The sequence below is a fragment of the Pantherophis guttatus genome, chromosome 5 (genome assembly GCF_059756535.1).
Source record: "Pantherophis guttatus breed Tessera chromosome 5, ASM5975653v1, whole genome shotgun sequence".
Lineage (NCBI taxonomy): Eukaryota > Metazoa > Chordata > Lepidosauria > Squamata > Colubridae > Pantherophis > Pantherophis guttatus.
In genome coordinates this window covers 32,622,405-32,648,521 of record NC_142067.1, presented here as the reverse complement: position 1 = coordinate 32,648,521, position 26,117 = coordinate 32,622,405, and the positions used below count along the sequence as shown (strand labels likewise).

The following is a 26,117-nucleotide window of genomic DNA, read 5'->3' as shown; positions in this document are numbered from 1 at the left end:
AAAGAACAGTTATCAAATGTAATGTTATAGATGAAATTTTATAAAAAATAATTCTAGAATTCATAAAATATTTCTCTGCTGGCTTTTCAAGGTAGAGGAAAAAAATCACACTCCACTATTAAATAGCATGTCTTTAATAGATAATAAAATCCACATCAAATGGATAGGATGTCAAGATAGGATGTCTGGGTTCTTACAACAATAGAATAGTTTAAGCCAGGGGAAAGGCAAATTAAAGGCTGCACTATAATATGTAATATTGTGCATATTCCTAGAAGCTATGTTTTTTAATTTGTAAAATATGATTTATCAAGTCAGCAAGTTGGATTAAAATGCGAAGAAATAAAATATGGCTCCTCCTCTTTTGCCAGGTTTCAGAATAAACAAAGATTGTTATGGCTATTTCAGAGGATCAGTATATTTTGGGTGTAGCTAATGAGAATGGTTTTCAACAAACTTGGCTGCTGCTTTTATATTTAAACGTTTAACTATGCAATTTGTTTTTAGAATAACAGATTTTTAACTTTTAAATAATTTAAAACTGAATGTAAAATAAATGAATAAATTGGTGTATGTATTTGTGTGTTTGTGTGTGTGTTTATGTGTGTGTGTGTATCAACAAGCTTTTTCTAGGCCTAAGAGAGAATGATTGACTCAAGGTCACCCAGCTGGCTTTGTGCCTAAGAGAGGACTAGAACTCACAGTCTCTCAGATTTTAGTCTAATGCCTACACTAAAGTGTCTCTCAAATATACATACATGGATACAAACACATATAGTACAAAATAACAATGGAAACTAATATGATGTAATTTCATGATTTAAGATAGTACTATACAAATAATAAACAAGTAGTGCAACAAAGCTCTCTCTCTCTCCTTCTTTCTCTCTTTCAGGTTGTCCCTGCTATGTAATGTAAATCTCATCAAGTCAAGCTCCATTACATGTGATTACATTGATCCATCCATATTGTTTTCTAGCAGGGTGCCATTGCTTGTGGGAAGGGTAAGCATGGAATGTGCATGTACTGTAATCCAATTCTGTCTAGTACTTGAAGATCAGCCACGGTTGGCTAGGTGCTGTCTTTACATATAGTTTATAGCATGAGAACAAATGCAATTGAAATATGGAAAAAAACCAAATGTTAACTATCACTATGCAACTACCCATGTTTTCCCGAAAATAAGACCAGGTCTTATTTTCTTTTGGATCCCAAAATAAGCACTAAGGCTTATTTTTTGGGGTGTCCTCTTTTCCCCCCCCATTTATGGGAGGCCCACTTCTTCTGCTTGCTCGAGATGGGGCAGGAGCAGTGGTGGGTTGCTACCGGTTCTCCCCAGATCGGAAGAACCGGTAGCGGCCTGGTGGGAGGCTCCACCCACCTGCCTGGATGCTTCTGTGCATGTACAGAAGTATTGCGCGTGTGCATAAGTGCAAGAGCACCCACGAGTGAATCAGTAGTGACGGGTTTTGAAACCCGCCCCAGGCAGGGGGTTGCATGGTGCACCAGTGCCACACCATCGTGAGGCGGGGGTGGAGCTGCCCCACGTGCCCTGCACCAGCTTATCTCAGGGCCCTCACAGCCAGGCCATCCACTCCTTGACACCTGCCTCACCTCACAACCATGGGCTTATGTTAGGCACACACATAAAAGAATGTTAGGTCTTATTTTCAGGATAGGTTTTATTTTCAGGGAAACAGGGTATTAGTTTTTGGAATGGATAATTCTAGCAATTATTTGCTACAATTCCGTAGATCTGAATCTTTCGATGCACCCATTCACAATCATGTTGGCTCCTAATATCATAACATTTGTAGTGTGATATGTGCTTAAATTATGAATGCTAAATAAATAATAAGCAAAAATAAGGTGTGAAAGTTTGAGGCTAAGATTACTTCTTGCAAATACAAAAATTTTGATTGCATATGGCAGGAAATGGTTCTACATAAAAGCAGTGGGTCAAATGATATTTGGTAAGTACAGTTAGCAATTGGTGAGTAGGAATGGACTTTATGAACTGAATTAAAAGATTATTGAAATTAATTAAAAGAACTGTTGCAGAAAACCATCAGTTTGAAACATTAAGAATTGGTATTGCTTACAGAATACTATATGTAATTTGTTTCTGGGTTCAATTTAAGATGCTGATTATTTCCTTTAAAGCTCTAAACGACATGGGGCCAGGTTATTTTAGGGACTGCTGCTCCCTGAGGGTATCTGTCAATCCTACCAACTGAGAGAGATGTTTGTGCTCCATAGCCCTTCTATTAAATATTGCCATCTGGTGAGACCTTGAAGACAACCTTTTCTATGGATGCACCAGCTCTTTGGAACAGCCTGTACTCTGAGATTCAGAGGGTCCCCACCCTATTGGTTTCCAGAAGGCTATGAAGACCTGGCTCTTCAACCCAGGCATTGGACTGTGGAGGTGAAAAATGTAAATGTAGAGTCAGTGATATGTTATGGCATTCTGATGAGATAAATGATAATGTTTGGGGCTTGGGAGTTATATTTAATTTGCTTTTATGGAAGGTTGTTGTAAATCACCCAGTATGGACTAAAAGACCTCCAAGGTCCCTTCCAATTCTGTTATTCTGTTCTGTTCTGTCATACTTAAGAAATAAGTTTAATAAATCAATAAACTTAAATAAACACACTTTCAAAACTTAAATAAACTTTCAAAAGAAAGAGCAAGAAAAAAAGACAGGATACCCCAGTAGCATGAGCTACCTAAAGAAACATTGCAGGATTGTTTCCCTTGCCAGAAAAATTCTAAATGTTTAAATCATTGCACTGATCCAAATAAGTGCAAAATATGGGTACTATTGTTACAGGCTTGAAATATCTGCTGATCTTAAGCAGTGATTTAAACAGGATATTCAAAATTTTACAGTCTAGTTCAGTTTTTATACAATTAACCACGAAAAATTGGATTGTCCTGCTAACTCTTTGTAGCCTGAATTATTTCCAAAATTGTCAGACAAAGTTTCCATCCCAAGCAAACATTGTTTTCTCTCTGAACGATTCAATTTAGACAAGAAACCTATTGTATTTTGTTGTATTAAACACAACTGTTTTAATGATTAAATGTGTCACTTTTAGAAATTGCTAGCATTTTCTATTTGCCAGATTATTTTATTAATTGTGAATATGATCAGCAGAGTTTAAACAGCTTACTAAACTGCTATGAATGCCATTTTATCTACAAGCTACATAACTGCAGACAGACCATCTGTTATTTCTGTCAATTTATTATAGAATAACTGATGAACATTGTGTTCTCAGACAGCAATCCTAAATTTGCTAGTAATGTCTCACGATATGAGATGGGACATAGTTTTGAGTACTGGCCTGCATAAAATTCAATTCCTACTTGCAGAAATCACTGTGTGCTCATCAGACGTGGGTTCTACTTACCTTTACTACCGGTTCGCAGCGGGGCCGCGTGCACGTCAGGGTCGGTGGGCGGAGCCTCCCGCCAGTTTTACTACTGGTTCTATAGAACCAATGCGAACCGGGGGGCAACCCACCACTGGTGCTCATGCTCCTGAATCTGAGAAATAAAATGAAGAAGGAGAGCTGATTCTAGGAAGATAACCTTCTTGATGCAAGACACAATTCTGTGTTATATAATAGATCTTTGCAGACTATTTAAATCAACTGATAGTTTGTTGGCAATTTTTCAAGAGGACACATTACTTAATAGCTGTAATCATGCTTTCATGACAATAAGGGAAGCTGGGAGAAGAGATAATCTTTTCTAGAAACAGAATGATATTATATGGAAGAAGAAGTAACAATTGTCCTTAATCTAGCTTCTGGGAGACAAAGTGAAGGAATTATCCCTATTGGCATTGAAAAGCATCAGGAATATTAAAAGGAAAAGCTAGCTTTGCTCAGATTTTGAAAAAGCTAGTGCAGAGCCAAAAGTAAACAAACAAGCCTCCCCTATAAGATGATTCAGAAATTATACAAATTTCCTTGTAGAATTATTTTGACCATGCTGAATTGGTTACAAAGTATTTCTACTTAGATCCCATTGAAATCAAAATAAAAATTTAAACAAGACATACTACTTTCAGAATAATATTTACCAAGTTAGTTAAGCTAATAAATTGCTTTTTAAAGAAATAATAATGATGCTAGGAGATGCAACAATCTCCTTGTATTTGTTACCCCTGATATTCTTTGACCTAAAACTGCATCATTTGTTTGATGCAGTTGATGTATTATTTAATACTGCAAGTAAGAGGCCAAACTTATGAATCTTATTGGGATTCACTTCTGAGGAGAAATGTTTAAAATCTGTTTATATTATTTGTGCACAATACAATTGTGAATGAAGACTGGCTTAAATGGCTGTCTCACCAGCTGCAAAGTACACACTGACATTAAATCATTACATTGGAGTTTTTTTAAACTAACAGACTCAAAGTAATGTAGCATTTGTATCTCTGGCTGGGTCTGCATAGTGTGATGAACTATAGTGTAATTTGTTTGGGTTTGTCTTTGGATTTGTGTGTGTTTTATAAATCACAGTTTACAGCTTAGCAAAGTTGAACTAAAGAAGTGAAGAATTAACAAAATAAAATGCTTTGTTCTCTGACTGACTAAAACTTTTATATAAGTTACAGTATGTGAAATAGTAGACAGGATTCTAATTAAATAATCCTCCTGGCTATCCTTCTTATCAGTCTGACATTCATTTTCTGAGTATAAATAAGGTCTTCCATCAGACAGAATACACAATTGCAAATGTTTTTCTGGATTAAGAAAACCTCACATACGCATAGTAGTGGCCAATGGATCAAAATAATATTTCATTACAATAAACAATAAAACACCACAATTTTTCTGGTATACATGTCCCTTTTACTGTTACAATACTCCACAACTTTGTATAGGCTACAGAACATAACAAGAAATATACCAACTCTGAGGAAATAGAGTACCATGTCTCCTCAGGATTATGTGGTACAATTCTTCCTGAGCTCTAGGAAACATCAGGATCTCTTACAACAGCCTCTGAAACATGGAGGCCATTTCAGTGATTCCATATGCTTCTAAGATGTCTCTGCATTCCTTCTTGGAAGGATCCCTATCATCAAGATGTACATGATAAACGCAAGAGGAAATATGGGCCATTCAAGAAAATAATCTAATTTGACTGAATGTTGGGCTTCCTTTCTGTAAGATATGAAGCCGTCATAACAGTTTTTTCTAAATACATTTATGTAATTATTTTAGCTCAGATTTACTTTTTAGATAGTACTTAAGACTCCTGACTTTTTTACATAAGTGTGTTAGTGTAATTACATTCAATAGGATTTGTTTCTTCGTAAAAGTTTCAGTAAACTAATTTTGAAAATAATTTACACATAACCATTTTTGCAACAGTTTTTACATGCACACTTGATATAGTTCCTTCTGTAAATCTCTGTCTACTGCTTTTCTGTGTCCACTGCTTTTCTTTTGCAGAAAGCAAAAGAAAGAGAATTGTTTAAATTCAAAATCTGACAGTTTTTTTCCTCCAAAATGATGCCATTAAGTCTAAGATTAGTAATACATAGAATCTGCAGGCATCCATCAATTTATCTTGTTTCAACAATTCGAATAAAATAGGGTATATCAAAAAGTGAATATTGATAAAAGACTACATTATTGAGTGCATTACAAAAGAGTATATTATATAAGTTGATAACAACAGGGTATGTTGTGCATGCATAAAATTATATCTTTAGGAAAAGTGTCATCTAACAATATATTTTTTAATCTTAAAAAGCCAAAAAATGATGTATTCTTTAACATCCTTCAGCATCTGCAATCGGGAGGCTCTAAGAGGCAAGATACCAGTTGCAGGAGTGAAAATGAAGACCTGTCCTTTTGTACATGCTTTTGATATCAATACTGGTTTAAAAGGGGAGCAAGACTTTGATTGCACTGTCCCAACTGCCATACCGCTTTCAATATGGATGCTGTTGGATGTAAAGGAAAAATAAATTATTTTATATGACACTGACAGAGGCCTTATTTAATTTAATTTGTTCATGCTGTTATACTGTTCAAATTGAAATTGTGCACACATCATTTCATATTTATCTGCACAGTTGTATTACCTTTCTGACAGCCAGCTACTATATTCACTAAAACAATTCTTCATCTGAGTGATTCCTTCTTCTGACTGTTAAATTTACCTTCAAACATTCTGTGCTCAGAACAGTCCCATATTTTTTCTAGGCAAGAAACAAAGCACAGGCATGTCAAGAGTTTTTATTCAAGATAAGATCCAACCTCACTGTTTTGTTTTCCTCTTGGAATCATTGGTCGGCTGCTTTGTGGCCTCTGTTTGAGGGGTGCTTATTTTCCCAGCCTCCCAGAAAGAGTCAAGTGGATAGTTGCTCTTGGTCTGGACTAGGTGGGTGATGTGGGAATAGCATGTTAAATAAATGGCTAGTGAGGAGACTGCACTTAACTGCATGCCTGCCAGTCTAACTAATAAATTAGTGGCCTTTTAAAAATAACTTCAATGGGAAAGTTAAAAGTTTATTTGGGTGGCGGGTTGCAGTTGTTGTTTCCCTGTATTGTATTTTTATTTGGCAGACATAGCCTTACCTATAAAAGAAAACAAGTGAAGTTTGCTAATGATGTTAGAATTGTGAACACAAAGGCTAATCATGGTTGCTAATGCTGGTGACAATTTAAGTGCAAAGATTTGCTATCCCAATGTTGACCTTTTAGAACACATTTAAAGCAGGGTTGGCTTTACTACTGGTTTGTAATGGGGCTGCACGCGCGAGCGAAGCAAGCGCGCACTCTTCTGTGCATGTGAAGAAACGTTCTGATGATGTCGGGGTCGGTGGGCGGAGCCTCCCGTCGGTTTTACTACCGGTTCTATAGAACCAGTGCGAACCGGGGGCAACCCACCACTGATTTAAAGTACAAAATCTCTATATTGGTTTGTTGAGCTTTGGAAGGGTGGGGTTTTTGTTTTTTTTAGGATTTACCACAAAATGTTGATTTTAGTATGTTGTTATCTGATCTCTATAGTTCTTAATAGTTGTGATAATTTTTCCACTTTATAATAATAATTAATAATGTTATCAATTTCTGGTTGGACATTCTAATGTTTTAAAATTGACCATAATTCTGATTTCTAACTTTCAATTTCTTTTTTTTTAAAGGTAGTGGTGATAAAAAAAATACCTTTCCTTGCTTATCAGAATCTAACAAAAGAAGCTAGACCTAACCTCTAAAAATCCTAGTGCACTGATCCACATCATTTCATCAAAGTTCTAAAGTAAGTATATGCAAACTTTAAGATACAAAGTGTAAATGTAAATGGAAACTTATGAATGATTGGAAACTTAAGATGATTTGCATAATTTTCACATGCTGATATTTGACCTGGCAGCAGAACCTGTCAACAAACATAAAGAAAATTTAATGAAATAGTTAATTGCTCCAAAGGCTTTTAGCATCTTCATTACATTTCCAAAATAGAAAACATGAAAATAATTCTGCTGTGTTTAGATCTCATCATATATATATATACACACACATATATATACATATATATACACACACATACACATACACATATACATATTTATACACATACATATTCATATACATATATATGTGTGTGCTTACTACCATGGAGAAGTGAGAATTATGTTGTTGTTAGTCACGAAGTCGTGTCCGACCCATCGCGACCCTATGGACAACGTTCCTCCAGGCCTTCCTGTCCTCTACCATCCCCCAGAGTTTAAGCTCATGCTGAGTGCTTCAGTGACTCCATCCAGCCACCTCATTCTCTGTCGTCCCGTTCTTCTTTTGCCCTCAATCATTCCCAGCATTAGCCTCTTCTCCAGCGACTCCTTCTTTCTCATTAGGTAACCAAAGTATTTGAGTTTCATCTTCAGCATCTGGCATTCTAAAGAGCAGTCAGGGATGATCTCCTCTAGGACTGACTGGTTTGATCGCCTTGCAGTCCAAGGGACTCACAGGAGTCTTCTCCAGCATCATAGTTCAAAGGCGCTCAGCCTTCCTTATGGTCCAACTTTCACAGCCATAAGTTGCAACTAGGAAAACCATAGCCTTGACTATACACACTATTGTTGGCAGCGTGATGTCTCTGCTTTATAGTAGACTGTCTAGATTTGCCATAGCTTTCCTCCCCAGGAGCAAGCATCTTTTAATTTCTTGGCTGTAATCCCCATCTGCGGTGATCTTGGAACCCAGGAAAATAAAATCTGTCACTATCCCCATATATTTGTCAGGAATTGAGAGGGCCAGATGCCATGATCTTAGTTTTCTTAATGTTGAGTTTCAAGCCAACTTTTGCACTCTCCTCTTTCACCTGCATCAACAGGCTCTTTAGTTCCTCTTCACTTTCTGCCATTAAAGTGGTATCATCTGCATATCTGAGGTTGTTGATATTTCTCCTGGCAATCTTAATTCCAATGTGATTCATCTAGCCCCACCTTTCTTATATGTTCTCTGCATATAAGTTAAATAGCCAAGGCGACAGTATACAGCCTTGCCAGATTCCTTTCCCAATTTTGAACCAATCAGTGGTTCCGTGTCCAGTTGTCACTGTTGCTTCTTGAGCCACATATAGGTTTCTCAAGAGACAAATAAGATGGTCTGGTACTCCCATTTCTTTAAGAATTTGCCACAATATGTTGTGATCCACACAATCAAAGGCTTTAGCATAATCAATGAAGCAGGAGTAGATGTTTTTCGGGAACTCCCTAGCTTTCTCCATGATCCAGTGTATGTTGGCAATTTGATTTCTAGTTCCTCTGCCTCTTCAAAATCCTGCCTGTACTTCTGGCAGTTCTCGGTCCACATACTGCTGCAGCCTAGCTTGTAGCATTTTAAGCATAACTTTGCTAGCATGTGAAATGAGTGCAATGGGGCGGTAGTTTGAACATTCTTTGGTATTGCCTTTCTTTGGAATTCGAATGTAAACTGACCTTTTCCAATTCTGTGGCCACTGTTGAGTTTTGCAAATTTCCTGGCAAATTGAGTGTAGCACTTTTACTGCATCATCTTTTAAGATTTTGAATAGCTCAACTGGAATACTGTGACCTTCACTAGCTTTGTTCTTGTTCAGACTTCCTAAGGCCCATTTGACTTCACATTCCAGGATGTCTGGCTCAAGGTCAGTGACCACCCCATCATGGTTATCAGGGAGGTTACACTCATTCTTGTATAGTTCTTCTGTGTAATTTTGCCACCTCTTCTTAATCTCTTCTGCCTCTGGTAGGTCATTCTGCCATTTTGGTCCTTTATCATGCCCATCTTTGCATGAAACATTCCTTTCATATCTCTAATTTTCTTGAAGAGATCTCTGGTCCTCTCTATTCTATTGTTTTCTTCTATTTCTTTGTACTGTTCATTTAAGAAGGCATTCTTATCTCTTCTACCTATTATCTGGAATTCTGCATTCAGTTGGGTGTATCTTTCTCTTTCTCCCTTGTCTTTCGCTTCCCTTCTTTCCTCAGCTATTTGTAAAGCTTCCTCAGACAGCCATTTTTCTTTCTTGCATTTCTTTTTCTTTGAGATGGTTTTAGTTGCTACCAGGGGTGAAATCTACTTACCTTCCTTACCGGTTCGGAAGTGCATGTGTCGCGTATAGTCAATCTGATTTCTGTGTTGACCGTCTGGTGATAGCCATGTGTAGAATCATCTCTTGGGTTGTTGGAAAAGAGTGTTTGCTATAACCATCCTATTCTCTTGACAAAATTCTACCAGCCTATGCCCTGCTTCATTTTGTACTCCAAGGCCAAACTTGCCTGTTATTCCGATTATCTTTTGGCTTTCTACTTTAGCATTCCAATCCCCCATGATGATAAGGACATCATTTTTTGGTGTTAATTCTAGAAGGTACTGTAGGGCTTCATAGAACTGGTCAATTTCATCCTCTTCAGCACCAGTGGCTGGGGCATAGACTTGGACTATTGTGATATTTAATGGTTTGCCTTGGAATCGAACTGAGATCATTCTGTCATTTTGGGTATTGTATTCCAGTATTGCTTTTCCTACTTTTTTATTGACTATGAAAGCTACTCCATTTCTTCTGAGGGATTTGTGCCCCCAGTAGTATACCTGATCATCTGAATTAAATACACCCATTCCTGTCCATTTTAGTTCGCTGATTCCTAAGATGTCGATGTTCAGTCATCTCTTGTTTGACCACGTCCAGCTTGTCTTGATTCATGGATCTTACATTCCAGGTTCCTATGGAGAATAGATCTTTACAGCATTGGACTTTCCTTTCACCACCAGATGCATCCACAGCTGAGCATCCTTTCGGCTTTGGCCCAGTTGCTTCACTCTTTCTTGCACTACTAGTACTAGCCCTCTGCTCTTCCCCAGTACCATATTGGACACCTTCTGACCTGAGGGGCTCATCTTTCAGCATTATATCTTTTTGCCTTTTGGTACTGTCCATGGGGGTTTCATGGCAAAGATACTGGAGTGGGTTGCCATTTCCTTCTCCAGTGGATCACGTTTTGTCAGAGCTCTCTGCTATGACCTGTCTGCCTTGGGTGGCCCTGCACTACATAGCTCATAGCTTCATTGTGCTATGCAAGCCCCTTCACCACACCAAGGCAGTTGATCCATGAAGGGGAGTGAGAATCATATATGTGCTTACTACCATGGAGAAGTGAGAATATCATTATGATAAACAGCTTCAAAGTAGCTAAAAACATTCATGTTGCATATAAAGTAAATTGGCAGACATGAATGAATAGGCTCAGATTATAAGAAAGGATTTTGAGTAAGCTTTGGAAAAAGCTTAGAATAATGTAGGAGACTGGAAGCTAAAATATATAAAGAATATAAAGAACAATTGCTGAAATTTGGTATGTCTAGTGTAATGAAAAGAACTAGGGGTGACATGATAGCAGCGTTCCAATATCTCAGGGTTTGCCACAAAGAAGGAGTCAAGCTATTCTCCAAAGCACCTGAAGGCAGGACAAGAAGCAATGGAAGAAAACTAATCATATTTATATAAATATCATTTAGCTAAATGGGTAAACAGACCATATATGATGTAAGTCTCCTTTGTAGAAAAAATATGTTCCTGAATTATAAATAAAGTTTATTTCATGAGCCATAATTTTTGAGATTTGATGAATCATTGTATGCCTTTTATGTAGAACAGAAGAAGCTGTATCAAAAAACCATAATTACTTTTTTAAAACTTTTAATTGGAAAACTTTAAATAAGTAGACATTAGCTCATATTGTCCGTAGTGTTTAAAAAACCTATGACTATTGTCTGGTCCTAAGTGAGACTTTTGGAAGAAACATTTATTTTGCTAAGAAAAAAATTCCTGTATTCTGTATCAGAGAGAGAAAGAAAGAGAGGGAACTAGAATATGTTGGAAGAAAAATACAGATAATTTTCTTTTCAGATGCATTTCCTGCTTAATTTTATGAAGTCAGGCCTAAATACTAAGTAAACTCAATGATCCTTACTCCAAATACGTGACATGAGCTATATATTTTTTATTAAAAAAAACCAATCTTTTGTACATTAAAACTGAAGAAGATTACAAATAATAACAGAAAACAAAATAAACCTTAGGCAAAAGAATAAACTCTAGTGACCATGAAGGGTCCTTGGTGTTCTCTGAGCTAGGTTTCTTGCAAACATGTCATTAGCCAAAGTAGATAATATAAACAGTGCTAAGGACCATATCAAGACCAGTGACTTGATATGGTCCTTAGCATACTGTTCCCATAAAAAAGAAGATCCTCCAACATACAGGCAAAAGAGCCTGTAGTACAGTGGACTAAAGCACTGTTATTAACATCTGCTGCTTGCAATTACTGCAAGTTCAAATCTCACTAGGCTCAAGATTGATTCAGCCTTCCATCCTTTCAAAGGTAGGTGAAATGAAGACCGAGATTGTGGGGGCAATAAGCTGACTTTGTATAAATATACAAAAGTATGAAGGCTATTGCTTAACACATTGTAAGCCGCCCTGAGTCTCCGGAGAAAGGCGGCATATAAATTAAAGCAAAAAAAAAAAAAAATTGTCACCTTCCTGCAAGTCCAAAAGATATGCTTCCCACTTCCATACAATGAACCAAGACAAGTCTTAGATAATTAATATGTTTTATTAGATGTCTAAAAGTTTAATGTGAACATATATTTATAGCAAGGTAAATCTGTGACCTGGTTGATAAATAAAAATGCTGGTATGATACATTGTTTTAATTGACTGTAAAACCAATAAAACTCCACAATAAATTGGGCTATTTTCCTGTAATGTTATGCAAGAAACAGATTACCAATTGAGTTCCAAGAGTTAAATTACAACAATTTATTTGGTTTCCTCCAAGTGCATTATCATATTGTCACAGCTTGTTATGGCCCACCAGTAGCCAGCAGAGCTGGCAGTATATTTGGACAGTGAGGAGGTTGGGGAGGAACGTGGGCCAGTCCTGGAGTCTGGGGAAGGCTCAGGCGAGGGCTCTGAGTCGGAGGCAGAGAGGGGACCAAGGCCGTCTGGTAGTTCTTTGCTGCCTCTGGAGTATCCAGAGTCTGACTTCAGCAAGGCAGAAGAACAGTGGGAGCCTGTTCCCAGTGTGCGCTGCTCAGAGCTGCCAGAAGACAGGAACAATTAAGAAAACAGGGTCGACTTGGGAGAAAGGTTTGGAGATGATTGGTGTTTGTAAACATTCCCCTGAAAGACTGTTTGAGAAGCCTTTCAGACTGGGAATGACAATAATTCACAGCCGTTTGAATTAAAGAGGTTTGCCGGAACTAAGATGGTGCTGTATTTCTAAGGAAGCGTAGGTCAGAACACAGCTTCTCCTTCTTAATTCCTGAAAAACAGTTTAAAAGCTATTTAATTTTTTTTTATCATACAATAAAAAGTCCACAGAATACTAAATAAAGAGAAAAAAATTATGAGAGCACAATAAAATAATCACAATAAAGGGATGAAACAAGAGTAAGAAGTCAACAGTTAACCAATTATAAAACCAATAAATAGATGCCAATATGTTCCACCCAAAACACTTTCTAGAATTCTGTTTTTAAATAATGTTTTTCAAATATGAGGAAAGACAGAAATATATATATATTACTGTTTGGATGAAGAGACATCCACTTGACTAAGGTAGGAGCTAATTGTAGAAATTGATAATTTACACAACTGCAATGAAGTGACTAGTATAACTGACATAGCAAACCACTTAAAAGAAATTTTCAACTTCATACTACCGCAGGGCAGGCTGCCATAGAAAAAAATCCAAAGGAAGTCTCTTGAGGCCTTGTTAGGATTTAATAAGGATAAGATTTGAATCCCTGAATCAAAAACTCATTCCTTTGTAGACACATCTCTGGAATGAGAAAAATATGTCTATTAAAGTCAGCCTTAAGAAATTGAGAACATGCTGTTGATAGGAATTTATCCCCAAACGAAATCTTCTAAAGCAAGCTCTATCTTCTAATCTTCCAAAGTTCTTTTAGTGTTTGGCTTAATATTCTCTGCCAAGTGCATTTGTATCCAGTCAAAATTCTGATCTTTAACCAAAAGCAACAGTGGATTTGTCTCTGCCAAAAACAGGAGACTGCTCTTTTTGGATTTCCTGCATGTAAATCCCACCAACTTCCCTCAGAAGCAGACATTGCTATGTTGTGTTTGATAAAGAATTACAAGGGTGTGTTAAAACACCCACCTCCAATTTAGTGCCCTCCAGATGTGTTGAATAGAAACTCTTATCATTTGTCAACAGATGGGTTAAGAATTATGGGCACCAAACTCCAACCCAACCTTTGCGAAAGGTGTAAAAGGCCGCTGTGGAAGTTGACAGGCAACAGAAAATTAATTAAGAAATGAAACTCTCTGAAAGTAGACGTTGTGGCAAAATTAGGATGGTTTAACAGTTCTTAAAAGCCTAACATTTTTTAAAATAAAACCTTTATCATGTGAAAATATTAAGCTGTGAAGGATTTGGATTTTCTACTGAAACATTGAAGTATTTTAAGAATGTGCTTGTATGAGTCTCCATTTTTCCTGTCTGTCCTGGATTCCTTTGCTGCAATCCAGGGTAGAACTGGCCCTACTTTATATTATTAAATGGCTATAAAGGTACTTTGTGGGAAAATACAAGTTTTAGAAATCATTGAAACTAGAGGAAAAAGAAATACATTTCCAATATGTTACAAATAAAGAATTATTTCTGATGTGCATTCCTGTTTCAACCACAAAATGAAAGGAAATATTTATGGGAAACTCAAGGGTACTTGTTCAACAGGTTGGTTTTAATTATGGTATAATAAGGACAAGAATTTGTCTGTTTGGGTTTCAACTATTAGTGTTTTGTCATAATCTCGAATGTATAGGACCATAGCTCAGTGATGGTGTATAGTTGCATGGAGAAGTCCCTTGGTTCAATGCACTGTATTTAATAGTTCCGAAACAACAACAAAAACAAGTAGTAGAAAAGATTTTTGCATAGAAGTAGACAATAATGGATTTCCAAACCAACTTCATTAAATGTATGTATGCAAATAGATATTAAATAACTTATGTAACATTTCAGTCATGAAGTTAACTTTAGACCAACCTTAAAGTTGGTTTAGAAATCTCCATTAATATGGAGGGTCATGTCAACCTGAAATCAGAGTGAATGTAATCCTAAATGAGAATATTTAATTATAAATGGCTGATTTACACAAATCTTTCTGTCATCTAGATTTCTACTTGAGTAAAATCTCACGATGTAGGATGGAAGATTATGACAGGCTGGTATTCATCAGATTTAAATTTGAAAAAAGAAGTTTGAAACTTCCAATCTGTGGAATCATCTTTGAATTTATGTCAAATTTCTAAGCTTAGTTTATTTCTTAATCCCAAGATTCTGTTTGACTCAAAAGTCAAGAATTTGAGTGAAGCCTAATATTGCCTTGTAACATGAATTTTGGACAAAAAAGGCAGTAATACCAGTGCCTGCCTAGATGGGTGTTAGACACAAATTCCACTTTCTCTCTATTACAAACAGCAATGTTCTCCCTTGAGCTCGCTCATGAACTTAGAGGTGACAGTTTCAAGAAAAGAGCTCAAAGTTTATTTAAGCAGTTTCTTTCATTCCTCACTTTGTTTGAGAAATGTCGCTAAATCTGTAATGGCCAAGAAAAGGTCCTGGCTAAGAGCCTGAGTAATGACGCCTAAGTGTGCATCATGGGTAGTGAGCAAAGTTCACAGTTTGCAGTGAAAGGTCATCAGGAATTCATGCATTCTTAGCATCCTTCTTCAATCAAGAGGAATGCATCAGACTTAAAGCCTGATATATCTACTCCAAAGCTCAGACAGAATAGGGAGAATAAAGCAGATGACAGGCGTATGAAAAGTCTTTTTATATGGTCTGTATCATGGCAGCCAGTCAAACAATTATATCGAAAGAAACACCAAAGGACCATTTGTCTTTATTTCAATACTTTATTTAGTCATTTGAAAGGCATTTGAATGATTTAAAATGCCTTCCTTCTTCTTTCTAGCAACCCTTTAAAAGATTTAAATTAACAAAGGCATTTAACATACAGCATGGTGGCAATGCTTCTGTGATTTAAATGAGTTTAAAATGCAAAAGTACATATTTCAGAGAAAGTTTATGAGGCTGGCAAGCAGGATTTCCCAAACAAGAAAATGGGGAAGGAATCTGTAATCTTCCTTGGCTAAGAAACAGAGATAAGTACCACCCGCCAGAGTCATACACAAATAAACATGGGAAACCTTTACCTTTAATCCGAAGATGAGTTGCTGGACTTTCTTAGGGCTACCAAATCTGGACTGCAAAAAACTAGACTATTGGGCAGTAACAGAAAAATACAGAAATTGTAACCCTTTGATATCAGCTAATGGTTTTTTGGATTTTTGTAAACCTAATTTGGTAGCCCTCGTTTCCCAGTAAGTATGGTTGATAATAGGCGAATGGGTTCTTAATATGTTCACATAATATATTGGGGAAAGATATTTCTCTTTGCATACTACTTGAACCTCTGCTACTATGCATGGCAATGCCGCTATGGATGCTCACTGGCATTAACAATGCCTGCCCAGGTTTATTTATTTATTTATTTTACTATTTTTTTCATTGAAGAAAAGTGGAATGCTGGCATGCTGCAATCAGAGGACCAGTCTTAAGCATAATAGGTACTTCCAATAATGCCTCTGGATGTCTATCTTGGGAAAGGAAATGCTGCAGCCTTATTTGGAAGTATGTCTAACTGCCAGAAAAAAACAGCTGAAAATGTAGACAGCTTCCTAGGAAGCTAGAAACGTTAATAGTGAGAAATCTTATTATTTTAGCATTATTTGATTGGCCATATGTGCCATGTGCCACTTGGAGTACACGCACTTGGAATACTGCATCCAGTTCTGATCACTATAATAAAAAGAGATGTTGCAAGTCTAAACCATACAATGAATGGTTGTAGAATTAGGTATGTCTAGTCTAATGAAGAGAAGGACTAGAGATGACATGATAGCAGTCTTCCAATGTTTGAGGGGCTGTCACAAAGGAGAGGGGATCGACCTATTCTTCAAAACACCTGGTGGCAGGACAAGTGATAATGGATGGAAAATTATCAAAGAGAGATCCAACACAGAATTAGGGAGACATTTCCTGACTGTGAGGACAATTAATCAGTGGAATGGCTTGCTTTCAGAAATTGTGGGTGCTCCATCATTGGAAGTTCTTAAGAAGAGATTGGACAGACACTTGTCTGGAATGGCATAGAGTCTCCTGTTCAAGCAAGGGGTTGGACTTGAAGATCTCCAAAGTCCCTTCCAGCTCTGTTAATCTGTTAATGTGCACAAATATGCCAATAATATCTTCAAATTTGCCCATAGGTACAAAAAAAAAAAATTGAGGACCCCAGGCGTCAAGCAGGACTAATGCAGATGGGAAACATGCAGGGACTTTACAATTCACATAGGATTTAAAATACTTAAAATAAGAGTGAAGCAATTTTTTCCGATTGCACTCTCCCCTGGGCAGCCTGATCTGTGCTTATGGAAAGACTGTAAGTCTGAATTGATTCAGTACAGGAGGGCTGTTACATTCAATTTATTTAAAGTAGCACAATTGTTTAACTACAAGGTTATAAAAATGTCTTGAGATGTTTCTAAAACAGTATACTGGGATGTGATCAGCTGCAAACTTGACGTCTGTTTGGAGCATTAACAAAGATAATTCCCGTGCCAAAAAGATGAGGTCATGACGGCTCTACTCAATAGTCATTGCTTTAAAAAATGGTCCGGTGAATTTGCCTTCAGGGTCCTTCCCGCATTACACAATACTTAAAAGAAAAAAATTATTCTTCTTTTAAAAATAAAATAAAAAGGCAAGACTATGTATAGCATTCACATTATGTTTTCAGTGTAGCAACCTTGTGATGTCTAATGTAACCAGGGGAAGCTCAAACAGTTATTTATTTGACTTACCAAAGTGGGGTCTTCCAGATGTTTTGAGCATCAATTCCCAGAATTCTCAGCCATCATGGGAATTGGATGAAGACATCTGGAGAGTACTACACTGAGCAAGGCAGCTCTATGATAATATTATAGAGGTCATTTAAAGCAAACTGTCTATGTAAAATTGAGTGCACCACGGCTACCATCTAGTGATCAGATTTCTGAAATTCAGTAAATAGAAAGACTGCCAACAGAATCCTCCACCTATTGGTGCAGTAGTTTCATAAGCAAACCATCCCACAGTTAATCCAACCAACCTATGTTCCTGTTTTCTGCATTTTTTTCAAAGAAAGGTCATTCCATCAAACTCCAATTACCAAGACTGTTATGGCAGGAACTTTAACTGCAGTTCATGCAGATGGTCCATTTTCAGTTCTACCTCCTCACATCTATACTTAGCATCAGTACTTTATTTCAGTTGAAAACTTCGATTGACATTACACACTTCTGTCTCTGTCGCTTTTAGGAGTTTAATGTGTGTTCATGGACCTTTCAACCTTCTGGTGTTTGTGTTTGCTTTGTTTAGAATTTTGCTTCACACTCTTTCCTCTTTATATTATCTTGAAAGCAGGGGTGAAATCCAGCAGGTTCTGACAGGTTCTGGAGAACCGGTAGCGGAAATTTTGAGCAGTTCGGAGAACCGGCAAATACCACCTCTGGTCCCAGAGTGGGGTGAGAATGGAGATTTTGCAATATCTTTCCCCCAGGAGTAGGGAGGGAATGGGGATTTTGCAGTATCCTTTTCCTGGAGTGGGGTGGGAATGGATATTTTGCAGTATCCTTCCCCTGGAGTGGGATGGGAATGGAGATTTTGTAGTATCCTTCCCTTGCCACGCCCACCAAGCCACACCACACCCACCAAGCCACGCCCATGGTAGTAAAAAAAATTGGATATCACCACTGCTTGAAAAGCTTCTGCAGTTCAGGCTTAACAAAATACTTATATCTATGCTCCAAAATTCCAAATTACCATTAAAAAGCAGGAACAAATAATAGTCTGTGTATCACTTTACTGCCATAGAATGATTATCAGCATTTCAACAATATGATTACGGCACCATCAGGTTCCAAATTTGCAGCCATTTAAAAGGCTGCTATACAGAGGATTTCACCAAATTCCCATTACATAATGATCATAGCCATTCAGAGAGATTTCTGCATGAAGACTTACTGCTTATAGCACTATGGTTTTCAAACTGCTCTAGGGGTATTCATTGACAGACCAAACATCCTTAAGCAAAGTTTCAGAAAATATATTTTTTCCCTCTGGAAAGCTTCTAGAGAAATGTAGGTGAATATATGTAGACAGGCAATTCTTTTATGGAAGGGAATGAAGGGATTTTTTTGTCAATTAAAAATCTGTGCAACCGCAGAGGTTCTAGAATTAGGAAGTATGAACAGGACAAAAAGCACCCAGTTACTCATAAGCTTAGAGCCCACATGGTTTTGATTGTGGTTAAGCATATGTAACTATTAATAGCTTCAATCAATTCCCAACAGAATGAAAGCTTCATTACTGAATGTTATGGATCATCATGCACCATGCTAGTCATGTCCATGTTCCTAGATACTTTTTTTAAAAAAGACTTCATTGGCCAGGGCTAAAAAGAATGACCGGCCCAAGGTAATCCAGCCATATTTTTGTGTTTAAGGGAGGACTACATTTAGATTTAGATTTTCAGAACAATTTTAAACAACATAAAACAATACTATGACATGGGGAACAATAAACTATCAAACCATTCAAATGTCTGTGGAAAAGATATTTATGTATTCATTCATTCATTCATTCATTCATTCATTCATTCATTCAGTATGTATGTATGTATGTATGTATGTATGTATAGTCGCTTATCTCAAACCCATGACTTTGAATGGCAAATAATCATAAAAACAATTAAAACATGAGACAAAAAGAAATTAAATAAAAATAGCAGCCAAGAGATATTATAATCCATCAGTGTCAACATAACCAGGAAATGGGGCCCTTCACACATTCAGGACCAACGCCTGGACATATAACCAGTTCTTCAAGGCCTTCTAAAAGGCCAAAAGGGTCAGAACCATCCTACTCTAGGAAGGTAGGATGTTACAGGGGGGGAGTGCTAAAGCAGAAAAGACACAACTCCTAGTCCCCACTATCCACCATTCCTTCCCTGGTGGGACCCAGAGTATGTCCTTCCTGCCAGACCAGATTGGATGGGTAGAAATGACTGGAAGAACTAGAAGGCAAACTATGGAGGTCTTTAAAGATGACAACCAGCACTTTCAATTGCATTCAGAAACACATTCAGCCGATGCAGCTCCTAAAGCTGAATAACCAATACCATTTACAATCTATGCAGCTTCATTTGTGTACCTCTGAAGTTTCCAAATACTCCTCAACAACAGCCTCATACACAGTAGAGCCCTTTGCAATAGTTCAAGTAGGAGGTTGTGGGGGCATAAGTGACAGTGACCAAAGCCTCCCAGTTCAGGAACAGGCGTAACTGGCACAAAGACAAAAAAGCACTCATCTACTCCCCCAAGACCATAAGTCTGGGGACCTCCACAGCCAAACTGGTAATGGCATCAAGAAGGTCAGGCAGCTAGGTTGTTATGAAGCAGAGAGTCTGGTACAACAGCAACAGTCTCAACTGACCCTTCTTAGAACCCAAGACATAATACTGTATTTCAGCCCAGCAATCTGAAGAGAAGAACCTTCCAGATGCCTCCCATGAGTTCCAGATCACCACCACCACTCCACCATCTCTACACTGATGCCTGTCTGAATGTCAGCTGGCCATATCTCTAAAAGGGGCACTTCTCCCTCCTCTTCCAGCCAGGTCTATATGACAGGAGGAACAAATTTTTGCTTTCAAATTCAAGGGAAGCCACCATTTCTTAGTTTTTGAATGTTCAGTGACAGCAGTTATATTTGCCACTAACAAATAAATTCTCTCTGCCAGTCCCATCTTAAGACTGAATATGAAATTCACACTTAATATCCAACCCAATTTTGAGATATTCTTGCTTCTTCCCTATTGGCTGATTTTTTTTGTAATAGACTTCCTGATTTTAAAAAACAAAAACAAAAAATAAAGCATTCTTTTTGGTCACATTGGTGTCCCCAGCAGAGGGAATATCTAACTTTGGGTGTTTTGTTCTTTCTGATGTTCATAAAAATGGCTGTGCCAATATGAAATCAGTAGAAATATCTACTACATCTTATGTTTCATTTTTATCATCATACATAATTATGCTTGGATTAATCATACACCTGACAAAATGGATTACATCTTCTAACAAGACTGCTTGTTGTTTAAAAAGATTAGCACTATGCTTGAAAAAGGCAGTTTACAAGATTATATGTCACAGAACATAATCAAATAGTTTATTTTAGTAATTTAGTAGAGTGTTTATTTTAAAAATGTGCAAAACTTTAAATGTAATCTGAAATCCATCAAGTAAACAAATAATGGTATTATTTTCATAAAATTTTCAAGGCAGCTCTTGAAATAATCAAGTCAAAAATGGTGTTACCTTAAACCAAGCCATTTATGTATTTATATAGCTTGCAAGGCTGGGCTTTGAAAAATCTTGCCCAATAAATAGCGTTTTGTCTGAAGCAATTCTCTCCCAAAAAATGTCTTTTATGAGAATTGTAATCCCTTTGAAGCTGAGAGAATCTGAAAAGCACGTTTTTGTTATAATATTGACTAGTTTTTTTGCTTGGACTGTGGTTTTATTTGCAGGATCTTTGACTCCAGTGGTCCCTATTGTCTGGATGAGTTTGGGAACAGTAAAAAAAAAAAAACAGTCAAAGAAAAAATACATGTTAGTTGAACAAAAAATAATACATAGCATGATCAGCCTAGCAAACACAGAAGCATCAAATCCTCCTCAACAAACCTTTTGGTTTTAGGGAAGATTTGGCAGGATTAGTTGTTGGTTTGACATTTCTTCAAATACAGAAGGAATAGTTTCCCCATTCATATCAGTCATTCTTTCTCTTTTCTGTCCTGTTTAGAACATTCTTGCTAGATTAAACTAAATACCGTCTCATTTGGCTTTCATTTTAACAATGACTTGTGCCCATATCCTCTGCGGGTGGTGGGAAGCTCCTTTCTTGAAGAGCTCTGGTAAGGCTTTTGGACCAATAGCAGCAATGGACAGATGAGCCAATTAGGGCTATCATTGGTTCTTACTCTAAATAAGAGGGGATTCAACCCATTTTGTATGACGTTATGCACCTTGGGAGAAGGGGTGATCCTGGAACTGCCTCTAGCATTACTAGCTTCAGTGGCTTATAATGAGAAGCACTATTACCAGCTTCGATCTTTTATGAAGAATGGTCAGGCCATACAGAATTATGTCCAGAGGAACTCTTGCTGGGATCTTGCAATGCATCGGTGTATATAGTCCATGGTCTCTGGGCCTATGCAGCCCCAGGTACCTCTAAGATCATGCCATGGCAATTCCGTAGCAAATTGTTAAAATTTTCTTCCATATTTTTCTTTTTTGAAAAAAAAATCTAAATATAAAAAAATATATCATAGCTTAATGCATTTATAATTCCTATTCCTTTAGAATAATTATCATCTTTATTATATAATACGGCACCAGATTCCTTGCAGCCTTTGGCTGCCCTAAAGAAAAAATTATAAATGTGATCCTTCCCATGCACATGTATTGATTTGTGGTATCTTGAGAGTCTCTCCTGAGACTTCAGTGGAGAAGAAGCAACAAGAGATCTAATTGCAGTGAGCCATTCTGAATATATGACAATTACTTACAATGATTTTTTGTATCCAATTTGCTTCTCTAAATTTTCATCTGTGTTTTAACTGCTTGTCTGATGCTTTAATCTTATCAACTGCATTGTACTTTACAATATAACATTGGTGCATGTTTACCTAGCCTTCCACGTTTTGTTATGATATTATTGTCTGAATATCATGGATTCAACTACTGTATGTGTGGTATTCAATTATGCAGTATGACATACCGTATTTATCGCACTATACGACGCACTTCCTCCCCCCCCAAAAAAAGTGGGTGGAAATGTCTGTGCATCTTATAGAGTGAATATTGCAACAGGGGCAGGGAAATTGTTGAGGTGCTGCAATATTCACTACCAGTGCTGCCTATCACTGCTGCCGCCATTCACCGCCACCAGGGAACACTGGAGCCTCTGCTGCCGAGCAACTGATCAGCAGTTGGATTGGCCTCCCGGAATACCGCCAACCAGCTGTTCTAGGTGGCGGGGATCGCCGCCACCATTTGCCACCTCTTTGATGGTGGTGGCAATTGCTGGCAATCGCTGGTGAAGGCTGCAAATGGCGGAGAATGGCAGCAGCAGAGAACAGCGACGGCGGTGGTAGGTGGCAGCAATCCCTGCTGCCTAGAACAGGTGATTGGCAATATTCCGGGAGGCTGATCCAACTGTCAATCAGCTGCTCAGCAGCGAAGAATCCAGTGTTGCCCACCAGCGGTAGCAGCTCAGCTCTGTTGACCGGTGGGGAGCTCAATGGAGCGGAGCCCTGACGAGCCATGTGCTGGGGCTGCGATAACGTGCTCAAGCTGACCAGGCTGTTTGCTGTTGGCTGCAAGGACGCTAGCCAGATGAATACCAGATGGATGTTAGGAGGCAGAGGCAGATTTTTTTTTTCTTCCTCTAAAGCTAACGTATGTCTTATGGTCCTGTGCATCTTATCGTGCAAAAAATACAGTAAATATAAAAAATGTGTTTAATATTCTACCCTGATCCAATGATGACAGGTCAGAGAGCATGTGAGAAACTGAAATGATAAACTCAGCTGCTGGTTGGGGTAGAAGTTCTGAGCTGAGAATAAGTAAATGAAATCCAGGGCAGGGCAAGTTTCAGCAGCGAATCTTCTTTAGGATGCTAAAGGAATTGCATGGTGTGGTTTTAGGCTTCCCAGGAAACAAACTAAACACACAAAACCACACGGCATTGCCGAGTGCTTGAGTGTTTTCTGTCACTCCAGGCTGCATTCTTCCTGCTGGGATAGTGACAGACAATTAATTATCTGAGTGCTTTTGAAGTCATGTCTGGTACTGCCTAAGAACTCTATAAATTGAGTGAGGATGCCGAATTTTGATTCTGGCCTTGTAGTTTTATATATAAATCTGGGTATAAAATGATATTGTTATGTAACATATATATAACTCAGCACAATTTAGATGTTTGTTTACCACATACACTGGATTGGGCTTTAGAGAAAATTAATTCTTGCATTAATTCCTAAGATTCCAAATTAGCAGACTTTCTCTGTGAATTAATCAGATTTCAGTGGAAGAATTTTATTATAGGTAGCTACTTTATTTGATACCAAAATTAAGTTTTTTAAATCTATTGAATGACAGTGTTTCCTACATGTAGCTTATGTCTTTTAATCTTATAAAAGTAACATAATACTTTTGTTTGTATGGGTCTTGAAGCTCTATAGGTTCTTTGAGACCTAGAATGAGATTAGAGTATAACTGGAAAGTTCAATTCAAAGCAGCCTTATCTACCTTAGGATGCAGAGTTGGGCTGAATCCAATGAAGACCTTTTGTTGACAACACCCAAAATGCCATATACTTAGTAATTATGGTTAATTTATAACATGGACTAAATTCTGGTTTATTCTACTTACATTGTTTTGGCAAAGGAAGGATTCAATTATTAAACCACTTAAAATATATGGAAAACATTTGTGCCTGATTCCATTTCAACTTTATTTTCAATTACAAAACAGTGAGTGCTTGAAAAGAAAATTCATTTTTGCGTATATCATTGGAATTGTTGAAACCCCATTATCTTCTCATCAGAACAGCAAGAGAAAATCCAAATAAAAGAATTTCAACTATTTATAGTCTTGGTACTTGACTGATAACGCTCTTTAGAAAGCCAAACATAAAAAGCCTGTTCTTCAGGTATGGAACAATCTGGTTGCTATCATAATTTAATGAATTATGTAAACAAAGCTTTGCTTTGACGTTTTCAGTCCTAGGTACTAGTCCTGTGAACTGTGATCAACTGCTTATAAAAATATATATTAAGACTATACATGACATGCTGATGCCTGAAACAAAGGACAAGATCTCATCACTTTTCATTCCACATGCAAAAGTCTATTGGACTGGTAGACAGATCTCACTTCAACACTTGTGGCAGGCTCGTTTTCCACACTTGAAAACAGCAGAGTACTATAGGGTTGTAAAGTTATGTGGCACTCATAACTCTATCTTCTGAAAATGAAAAACACCCAGAATGTCTTAAAATATGTAGGAGACCAGGGGTGGTTTCTACTTACCTTTACTACCAGTTCGTAACAGGACCACGCGCTCTTCTGCGCATGCGCAGAAGCGTTTTCATGACGTCAGGGTTAGTGGGTGGGGCCTCCCGCTGGTTTTACTACTGGTTCTATAGAACCGGTGCGAACTGGGGGCAACCCACCACTGTAGGAGACTATACTATTCTTCTTTCTGTCCAGTAGTAGGGCTGTATAAGAAATAGCATCTGTGCATTTCCCCGTCACCCGGTTTTCTTTGGAAAGTAAGAATCTGTTATAGATCTGCTCTGAATGATACTTTTTGGCTCATTCATAGCTTCCTTTGCCATTAAGGAAAGATTGAGAAAACTTTTTCAGGTCAAACACGACACTTGGAGCAATATCCGAGGAATTTCAATATTTGCAGGGTCAGGACAACATAATGGAAGAGGCCATGATGAAACAGAATTTGCGTGAATTACAATTAAATATAATTAATTGAAATAACCTACTATAGAAGATTATTATTTCTCATGTATTAAGTGATTTACACCTTTATTCACATGATTTACTACAAATTATTAGCAACATTGAGAGGCTCCAAGTAGTGGGTATTTTTTTCTTATTTGGTGGCCATATACCAGTGTTGGCGAACCTTTTTGGCACTGTGCCAAAATGAGAGCATGCGCACGCATGCATGGGAGTGCCAGAAACTAGAAGAGAAGCTCCCTGGCACACATGTGCTCTCCAGGAAGCTGAGCTTCCAGTGTCACCTGGTCTTACAGTTTCTGGCACGCATACGCATGTGAAGTCACCAGAATGCACGCACAGGAAACCAGAAACTCAGCTTCCTGGTGTATGCATGCACACCAGGGAGATGCTCTTCCGGTTTCCTGTGCTCCCGTGCATGTGAAGACCAGCTGGCCGGCGCGCATGTGCATGCTGGAACCCGGAAGAGCAATGTTCAATGGCTGGCGTGCCTGGAGAGATGGCTCTGCGTGCTACTTCTGGCACACATGCCACAGGTTCACCATTACTGCCATATACTGTATATCCCTGGAGCAGAAGATACTGCTATTTTAAAACTAAAAAGGAAACAGGGAAAAGAAAACTTTTATGTAACTGAAATAATACATGAAAAATTTTCATAGAAGCAGCATATTAACCCTTTGGTTTAATGGACCTCCATTTTCATGGATTTAATATACAAGCACGAGAATTTTGCTTTAGAGCATCTTTCTATAATGTAATGCTCGCCATATGGGTTTAATTCCCTTTATTCCTCAACCATCTTAACCTACAGCCTTGTTGTTAGAGTATATTGTTTTTCTGTGAATGTGGAGGACTCAGA

At 37.7% G+C, this 26,117-nt stretch overlaps 1 protein-coding gene across 4 annotated transcripts in view; it reads left to right on the top strand.

Moving 5' to 3' along the window:
* The window catches only part of COL8A1 (collagen type VIII alpha 1 chain), a 107,943-nt gene that overhangs the window by 68,941 nt on the left and 12,885 nt on the right, over positions 1 to 26,117 (top strand). For 2 of the 4 annotated variants that reach the window (XM_034412305.3, XM_087894843.1), the window contains exons 2-3: positions 896 to 1,004; positions 7,182 to 7,297. The gene's annotated coding sequence lies outside the window, so the exon portion shown is untranslated. Of the gene's footprint in view, positions 1 to 895; positions 1,005 to 7,181; positions 7,298 to 18,115; positions 18,179 to 26,117 lie in introns of those variants that run through there. The other 2 variants (XM_034412312.3, XM_060686295.2) reach the window with 2 other exon arrangements.